At 40.8% G+C, this 10,066-nt stretch overlaps 1 long non-coding RNA gene across 1 annotated transcript; it reads left to right on the plus strand.

Annotated features, from left to right (window-relative positions):
- The first annotated feature begins 437 nt into the window (after positions 1–437).
- LOC149984922 (uncharacterized) lies at positions 438–9,232 on the plus strand. The gene is made up of 2 exons (XR_016485391.1): positions 438–1,130; positions 3,294–9,232. It is a non-coding gene; the product is annotated as an uncharacterized LOC149984922 (long non-coding RNA).
- Positions 9,233–10,066: the final 834 nt, after the last annotated feature.

A 10,066-nucleotide genomic window follows, 5' to 3' on the forward strand; every position in this document is an offset into this window, starting at 1 on the left:
ATGGTTTTGGCCATTTTTGGCCCTTTTGGACCTATAAACAGCTACTTTGTTCATATGGATTAAATGGTGTATTTGAGGAGTTGATTATCATTTAATTGTTGTACATAGAGTGCATTCGGAAAGTATTCAGACCACTTGACCTTTTCCACATTTTATTATGTTACAGCCTTATTCTAAAATGGATGAAATATAATTTTTTTCCTTCATCAATCTACACACTAAACAACATAATGACAAAGAAAAAACAGGGTCTTAGTCATTTTTGAAAATGTACTAAAAATAAAAAACTGAAATGTCACATTTACATAAGTATTCAGAGCCTTTACTCAGTACTTTGTTGAAGCACCTTTGGCAGCGATTACAGCCTCAAGTCTTCTTGGGCATGATGCTACAAGCTTGGCACACCTGTATTTGGGGAGTTTCTCCCATTCTTCTCTGCAGATTCTCTCAAGCTCTGTCAGGTTGGATGGGGAGTGTCGCTGCACAGCTATTTTCAGGTTTCTCCAGAGATGTTTCAAGTCCGGGCTCTGACTGGGCCACTCAAGGACATTCAGAGTTTTGTCCCGAAACCACTCCTGCGTTGTCTTGGCTGTATGCTTAGGGCCATTGTCCTGTTGGAAGGTGAACATTCGCCCCAGTCTGTGGTCCTGAGCGCTCTGGAGCAGGTTTGCATTAAGGATCTCTCTGTACTTTGCTTCATTCATTTTTCCCTCAACCCTGACTAGTCTCCCAGTCCATGCCACTGAAAAACTTCTCCACAGCATGATGCTGCCACAACAATGATTCACTGTAGAGATGGTGCCAGGTTTCTTCCAGACGTGATGCTTGGCATTCAGGCCAAGAAGTTCAATCTTGGTTTCATCAGACCAGTGCATCTTGTTTCCCATGGTCTGAGAGTCCTTTAAGTGCCTTTTGGCAAACTCCAAGCGGGCTGTCATGTGCATTTTACTGAGGAGTCACTTCCGTCTTGCCACTCTACCATCAAGGCCTGATGGAGGAGTGCTGCAGAGACGGTTGTCCTTCATGTTCTCTCATCTCCACAGAGGAACCTCTACGGACAATTCCTTTGACCTCATGGCTTGGTTTTTGCCCTGACATGCACTGTCAACTGTGGGACCTTATATTGACAGGTGAGTGCCTTTCCAAATCACGTCCAATCAATTGAATTTACCACTGGTGGACTCCAATCAAGTTGTAGAAACATCTTTAGGATGATCAATGGAAACAGGGATGCACCTGAGCTCAATTTCGAGTCTCATAGCAAAGGGTCTGACTACTTATGTAAATAAGGTATTTCTGTTTTTTAAGTTGAATAGATTTGCTAACATTTTTTAAAACATGTTTTTGTTTTGTCATTATGGGGTATTGTGTATAGATTGATGAGGATTTGTATTAATTTAATCTATTTTAGAATAAGGCTGTAATGTAACAAAATGTGGATAAAGGGAAGGGGTCTGAATACTTTCTGAATGCACTTTTGGTCTTGAAGCACAAGGTTTGGATTAAAAATGACAAAAAAACTGGCATATTTAATAAAATAGACACAAATTCATCAACACATAAATTAATCAGTACACAAATATAAAAAAACACAATAAAAATCAGTCACAAATAGAAAAGTATATAGTGTGTGTGTTCAGTTTGTAGCACTTTTCTTATCAGTATCCAATGACTGATCCAATGACGAGGCACATCCTCAATGAGAAGAATTGAAGAAGCAGTACAAGCAGTACAGCCTGCACTTGCCAGTCAGTCAAATGGGTTTGGATAGCTCGCCATTCTTTGAGATCTTTGAATCGGCGCTCTGGTCTCAGAATCAAGCATTACAATTTTTTTTTTTATCTGCCTAGAGCTGCACAGGATCTCACATAGAATGTTAAAGTTACCGGTAAAAGTTCTCAATTCTCAATGTAAACAAGACACTGACTCCATAAAAACTGCTAGCAACAGTACTGTAGCTAACATATATTCATCAAATAAAAGCTAGAATATGGATGTTAGAATAACATATTTACATGAAATAGCGTCTCAATATGATAAAACTCTTCACGAGGAAACAAGTTCATAACAGGAATAATAGTATCTCTAACATAAATAATAACATTTTCATTAAAATACCTTAGGTATCGGCATTTGACTGCATAAAAAAGCTTATAGTTCCACGAGCGGGAAGAATATGCCAATACACATTCTAAAACAGGGATGGGCAACTGGCGGTATATATACAGTGGGGAGAACAAGTATTTGATACACTGAAACAAAGGTTTCTGTACCAAATTTTAAGTTCTGCTTTTCTGATGTATCAAATACTTATATCATGCAATAAAATGCAAATTAATTACTTAAAAATCATACAATGTGATTTTCTGGATTTTTGTTTTAGATTCCGTCTCTCACAGTTGAAGTGTACCTATGATAAAAATTACAGACCTCTACATGCTTTGTAAGTAGGAAACACTGACGATTTTGCAGGTTATCAAATACTTGTTCTCCCCACTGTATACATATATACACAGTACCAGTCAAAGGTTAGGACACCTACTCATTCAAGGGTTTTTCTTTCTTTAGAATAACAATGAAGCCATCAAAACTTGAAAATAACACATATGGTATCATGTAGTAACCAGAAAAGTATTAAACAAATCAACATTTATTATATATTTTAGAATCTTCAAAGTAGCCACCCTTTGCCTTGATGACAGCTTTGCACACTCTTGGCATTCTCTCAACCAGCTTCACCTGGAATCCTTTTCCAACAGTCTTGAAGGTGTCCCCACATATGCTGAGCACTTGTTGGCTGCTTTTCCTTCACTCTTCGGTCCAACTCATCCCAAACCATCTCGATTGGGTTGAGGTAGGGTAATTTCATGCCGTCCCTGGTAGGGGTGCGTCACTTGAGTGGGTTGAGTCACTGACGTGATCTTCCTGTCTGGGTTGGCGCCAACCCTTGGGTTGTGCCGTGGCAGAGATCTTTGTGGGCTATACTAGGCCTTGTCTCAGGATGGTAAGTTGGTGGTTGAAGATATCCCTCTAGAGGTGTGGGGGCTGTGCTTTGGCAAAGTGGGTGGGGTTATATCCTTCCTGTTTGGCCCTGTCCGGGGGTATCATCAGATGGGGCCACAGTGTCTACTGACCTCTCCTGTCTCAGCCTCCAGTATTTATGCTGCAGTAGTTTATGTGTTGGGGGGCTAGGGTCAGTTTGTTATATCTGGAGTACTTCTCCTGTCTCATCCGGTGTCCTGTGTGAATTTAAGTATGCTCTCTCTAATTCTCTCTTTCTTTCTCTCTCGGAGGACCTGAGCCTTAGGGCCATGCCTCAGGACTACCTGGCATGATGACTCCTTGCTGTCCCCAGTCCACCTGTCTGTGCTGCTGCTCCAGTTTCAACTGTTCTACCTGAGGCTATGGAACCATGACCTGTTCACCGGACGTGCTACTTGTCCCAGACCTGCTGTTTTCAACTCTCTAGAGACAGCAGGAGCGGTAGAGATACTCTTAATGATCGGCTATGAAAAGCCAACTGACATTTACTCCTGAGGTGCTGACTTGCTGTACTCTCGACAACTACTGTGATTATTATTATTTGACCATGCTGGTCATTTATTAACATTTGAACATCTTGGCCATGTACTGTTATAATCTCCACCCATCCATTTGATTTGATTGTGGAGGCCAAGTCATCTGATGAAGCACTCCATGAGTCTGCTTATTGGTCAAATAGCCCTTACACAGCCTGGAGATGTGTTGGGTCATTGTCCTGTTGAAAAACAAATGATAGTCCCACTAAGCGCAAACTAGATGGGATGGTGTATCGCTGCAGAATGCCGTGGTAGCCATGCTGATTAAATGTGCTTTGAATTCTAAATAAATCACTGACAGTGTCACCAGCAAAGCACCTCCACACCATCACACCTCCTCCTTCATGCTTCACGATGGGAACCATACATGTGGAGATCATCCGTTCACCTACTCTGCGTCTCACAAAAATCTCAAATTTGGACTCATCAGACCAAAAGACAGATTTCCACTGGTCTAATGTCCATTGCTGGTGTTTCTTGGCCCAAGCAAGTCTCTTCTTCTTATTGGTGTCCTTTAGTAGTGGTTTCTTTGCAGCAATTTGACCATGAAGGTCTGATTCACGCCGTCTCCTCTAAACAGTTGATGTTGAGATGTGTCTGTTACTTGAACTCTGTGAAGCATTTATTTGGGCTGCAATCTGAGGTGCAGTTAATTGCCCATTTCTGAGGCAGGTAACTCCAATGAACTCATCATCTGCAGCAGAGGTATCTCTGGGTCTTCCTTTCCTGTGGCTGTCCTCATGATAGCCAGTTTCATCATAGCACTTGATGGTTCTTGCGACTGCACTTGAAGAAACTTTAAAAGTTCTTGAAGTTTTCCGGATTGACTGACCTTCATGTCTTAAAGTAATGATGGACTGTCGTTTCTCTTTGCTTATTTGAGCTGTTCTTGCCGTAATATGGACTTGGTCTTTTACCAAATAGGGCTATCTTCTGTATACCCCTCCTACCTTGTCACAACACAATTGATTGGCTCAAACGCATTAAGAAGGAAAGAAATTTCAATATTTACGTTTTAACAAGGCACACCTGTTAATTGAAATGCATTCCAGGTGACTACCTCATGAATATGGTTGAGAGATGGCCAAGAGTTTGCAAAGCTGTCATCAAGGCAAAGGGTGGCTAGTTTGAAGAATTTCAAATATAAATATATTTAGTTTGTTTTACACTTTTTGGGTTACTGCATGATTCCATGTGTTATTTCATCATTTTGATCCCTACACTATTTTTCTACATTGTAGAAAATAGTAAAAATGAAGAAAAACCCTTAAATGAGTAGGTGTGACTGGTACTGTATATATTTTGGAACTCAGTCTGAGTCTCAACTTACTGTTGAGAATTAAAATAGTAGAATACAAAATGTGCAATTTCAAAATTTTGTTGTGCATCAGCAAATTTTCTCTTGTTATGTCTGTCACTGACAGTCACTCAATTAGTGATTTTATTTATTGGTAAGTTATTTTAACTGGGGAAAGCTATCTAAACTTGTAGTAATCATGGTCAAATTATCAGCCGGGGACCCCTCACTGATTTTGTTAATCACTCTCACTCAGTTAACATATTACAAACTGCCAACATTTCTCTCCACTCTATGGCAAAATGTTTACAATTGCAGGAAATGAATTCTCCCCCGTCAGGAGGGGGGCCACTACAGTGTTTTGGTCACAATCAAAATTGCCCATCCCTGTTCTAGAATGACAACTCAGAGCAGGCCCCATCAGCAATACATGTAACTAGCTAGACATCATCAACACTTCACAAGAGCTAAAAACGAAAGAATACTTTATCTCATTTGCAAATCTGACTCATAAAGAAAGAAAACGTGAAACACTGTGCTAAACACTTTCTCTGTCATGAAACATTCTTGAAAAGAATACCGCTCAAAACACTGTATATTTCTATATTTCGATCTGGTGATTTCACTTTGTGGGGATTTCTACTAACTAGCTTGTGATGGTAGGTAGCTTATCTAGTAGACTTTTTCGAGACTAGGTCAGTGTTGCCTGAACCATACATTTTTTCAGCCTCCTGAGGGGGAAGTGGTGTTGTCATTCACGCGGCACGACTGGTGTGTTTGGACCATGATAGGTCCTTAGTAATGTGGACACTGAGGAACTTGAAGCTCTCAATTTTTCAGTGAGAAATGCTATTGGCTCCTTGATCTGTCACTAGAAACATGAGATTACATTGAGCCATTACCGCAACAACACCACAGCACCAATTTGCCTTTCTGCAGCACAGCTGCGGACCCGTTGCTGTTGCAGACAGCTTCTCACAATCCCGTTTGCGGCAGAATTGAGTGAATTGAGTCCCTAAATGCTATTAAAACCATAGGAAATCTCTGTGGCAAAACTCCCCAAAGGCAGCCTGAAAAGTAGCTAGTCTCTTTTACCAATAAAAGTCGCTAGAGGGCTCTGAAAACAAAGTTGCTAAATTGGCAACAATGGACTAGGTACTGTAGTGGAAAAAGTACTCAATTGTCATACTTGATACCTTAGTAGAAAATGACTCAAGTTAAAGTGAGTCACTCAGTAAAACACTACTTGAGTAAAAGTCTAAAAGTATTTGGTTTTAAATATACTTAAGTATCAAATGTAAATGGAATTGCTAAAATATACTTAAGTATCAAAAGTAAAAGTACAAATTATTTCACACCAGACGGCACAATTTTCTTTTCTTTTTTTAATTCACGCATAGCAAGGGGCACACTCAGACATCAAAACATTTGTGTTTAATGAGTCTGACAGATCAGAGGCAGTAGGGATGACCGGGGATGTTCACTTGATAAGTTTGTGAATTGGATTAATTTCCTGTCAAAATATAACGAGTACTTTGGGTGTCAGGGAAAATGTATAGAGTAAAAAGTACATTATTTTCTTTAGTAATGTAGTGAAGTAAAAGTAAAAGTAAATAGTAAAGTTCAGATACCCCAAAAAACAACTTTAGTGCTTTAAATTATTTTTACTTAAGTACTTTACACCACTGACTAGGTATCTGGGGCTTTCTCTTCTTACTCACAAACTGCTAGCTAGAACATTCTATGCAAATGTTTAATGCTATAGTGCCCTCTAGGGGAACTACAATGTTTTGAGAAAGGGATAACAAATTATACACTGTTGCTGCTTGTGGCAGGCAGATTGACGTAAATTGTCAAATTTGTTCTAAGGGCAAAAATAATCTGATTGGTTTAGGGGGCAGAACAAATTTAATTGCTTATTAAATGTCAATGGGCGGAGTTGAACAGATGCACAACTTTTGAAAACATGGCGAAGGTTTGAACTGAGAATCTTGTAAATAAAACGTTTAGTTACAAGTTGTAACATTTTGACCTGCTAAATTAATGGGGGTTACATGGTGCATGAGTCTCACAGATTCTATTTTGTATCACGACTCAGGATATGAACCAGATGCAGACACCGGAGGCGGATAGTACAGTTCTCAGATGATTTATTATAAACACGGGCAGGCGAGGGGCAGGTCGAGGACAGGCAGAGGTTCGTAACCAGGTCAGAGTCAGGCAGGTACAGGACGGCAGGCAGGCTCAGGGTCAGGGTGGGCAGAAGTTCATAATCAGGTCAGAGTCAGGCAGGCACAGGCTCGGGGTTAGTTCAGGCAGAATGGTCAGAACCGGGAAAAAATAGGAAACAGAACTTGAGGAACGGGAAGATATGCTGGTAAGACCTGTCAAGAAACTGGCAATAGACAAACAGAGAACACAGGTATAAATACACAGGGGATAATTGGGCAGATGGGCGACACCTGGAGGGGGTGGAAACAAGCACAAAGACATGTGAGACAGATCAGGGTGTGACATTTTGTCTTTCAGGAACTGAAAGCATGTTACCTTTAAGACAGTATGTTCCTTGCCAAAGGCATTTGCTAACATCACAGAGATAACTAAGTGGAAGTTGTGTTGATCTTCTTGAAAATATAGGCCCATTGTTTTAAAACATTACTTATTACATTAGCTAAAGTTTCAATTCATATTCAATGTATGACTTGTAATTCTATAATTTGTATTTTGTGTTTAATTTTGGTGTGCTTTTGTACTTGTCTAATGACATGTTTTTACAGGTGTTTCCCAGCAGTTTGTCATATGTTACGGTATTCTTATAAGGGGTGGCCACCCATTCTCTCAGAGACCCACAGAGTGGGCAGGATTCATGTTCAAGCCCTGTTCTACCACACCCGATTCAACTAATCAGCTTATTAGTATAAACATGTAGAACTGGGCTTGAACAAAGGCTTGCACAAGGGCTTGCACACCATGTGGCTCCTTAAGAGCAGGTTGGATCATCCCTGATTAGTTCATATGTCTAATGATTGTAAGTTTGGCTGTAAATAGTGTATTTTGTGATAACTCACTTTTATACAGGTATTTTAAAGTACTGTACATTTTCTTGTAAATATTCTGAAGAAAAATATAAACGCAACATGCAGCAATTTCAACAATTTTACAGAGTTACAGTTCATAGAAGGAAATTAGTCAATTGAAATACATTCAGAAGGCCCTAATCTATGGATTTCACATGACTGGGCAGGGGTGCAGGCAGGCCAAGCCAATCAGACCCCCACAAAAGGGCTTTATTACAGACAGAAATACTCCTCAGTTTCATCATCTGTCCGGGTGGCTGGCCTCAGATCATCCCATGTGGAGGTCCTGGCCTGACGTGGTTACACGTGGTCTGTTGTGAGGCCGGTTGGATGTAATTGACAAATTCTCTAAAACGACATTGGAGGCGGCTTATGGTGGAGAAATTAACATTAAATTCTCTGGCAACAGCTCCGGTGGACATTCCTGCAGCCAGCATGCCAATTGAGTGAATGAGTAGCGGATGTTGTCAACCTTTTGTGGTTGACAAAGTCGTCCGCAGAGAGGGTGGAATGCCAGTAGCACCGCCCTCAATCTCATGTCGCTTCAGCGGGTTGTGCGGACAGACAGGTACATCACTGAGGCCAAGCTCCCTGCCATCCAGGCCCGGAAAATCGTCAATGACCCCAACCACCCAAACCCTTGTGTCACGTTGGTATAAAGGGATCGGGAGACAGGCGCAGGAATGCGTAATAGGATTTTTTATTTACCCAAATTACAGTGTGCCATGTAAAGGCACAGGGACGAAGACCAAACATGTGGTTAGCACGCACTGCGCCCGGCCCGCCACAGGAGTCGCTGGTGCGCGATGAGACAAGGATGTCTGTCCTACCAGCCAAACCCTCCTTAACCTGGACGACGCTAGGCCAATTGTCAGTACGGCGTCCTTAACCATTGCGCCACCCGGGAGGCCCAGGCAGCCCAATTCTGATATTCTTTTCCACTAATTGGTCTTTTGACCAATCACATTAGAACTTTCACATCAGATGTTTTTCAGACCTGAAAGAAGCATCATAATTGGGCTGCCTGTCTAAACGCAGCCTTAGAGGGCCACAATAATAGCAATGACGACCTTAGGGGTGTAAACTCCTGAGGGATATTGACTTTTTACTGTGACACAATGTACAGGAAATTGTGTTCAGTGAAATATGAATGACAGAACATTGTGTGCAGTGCATTGTACAACAGGTGGGTCTAATCCTGAACGCATTCCAGCCAGTGTCTATTCCACAAGTTATCATCGGCTAAATCTATGACATTAAAATGCCCATTTACTCTGTTCCATCTGACTGCTTAATCCACTGTCTCATCAGCCCAGCCAGCAATGTATACACTTGATCTCCACTATAAAAAGCATCTAGACATTATCTCACATTTCTTTAAGACTAACATTTAGTTTTCAACAGTGGAGATTTGTATAAACCTTGCTGTCTGCCTCTCTGACATTTACAACATTGTTTCAATGTTCAAATTCAATCTCCAGCTGTCCTATAGTAATGAAGGTGTTGGGATGAGACAGACAGGCATGCAGCTTTTCACAGTCGAAATCATGAATCAGCATAATTTCTTTTGAAATATACAAAGAAATATCAATAGAAAACAGGTCAAACTAAACAAAGTGCTGCTGGTTTTCAGTCTGTCCATCTTCAGTTTGAAGAGATTGTGTTAGTTGTGTTGTTGGCTAGCTCCTCTGAACAACAGTGTCCTGACGAAAGAGCACATTTTCTTTGCCAGGCGAAATCATGCATCATTAGCTTATCGTTATGGATGTATCCAAATAAATGTCACTAGAAACAGCTTAAACAAACGCAAATGCAGCTACTTTGCTGTTTTAAAATATATATTTTTTTACATGACAGTAAATTAGGTTTAGCTGACTAGCTAGCGAGCAAGGGATAAGACCGTTGCCAGCCAGTACGGCAAAGGAACAAAAATACTGAATGACTAGGTTGCTCTCTGGCAACCAAACAGATAGAACGAACGACCATCCGGCGTGGGTAGCAACCCTAGATTTGGTCAGGACTATATATTGTAGAAGGATGAAATCGTATGAATAAATTGTTATTTGAATATGTTGGTAAACCGTTGTATAAAAGTGATAATCCCTGGGAATAAT

This window comes from Oncorhynchus mykiss, chromosome 2 (assembly GCF_057628025.1).
Source record: "Oncorhynchus mykiss isolate SJ-2025 chromosome 2, ASM5762802v1, whole genome shotgun sequence".
Lineage (NCBI taxonomy): Eukaryota > Metazoa > Chordata > Actinopteri > Salmoniformes > Salmonidae > Oncorhynchus > Oncorhynchus mykiss.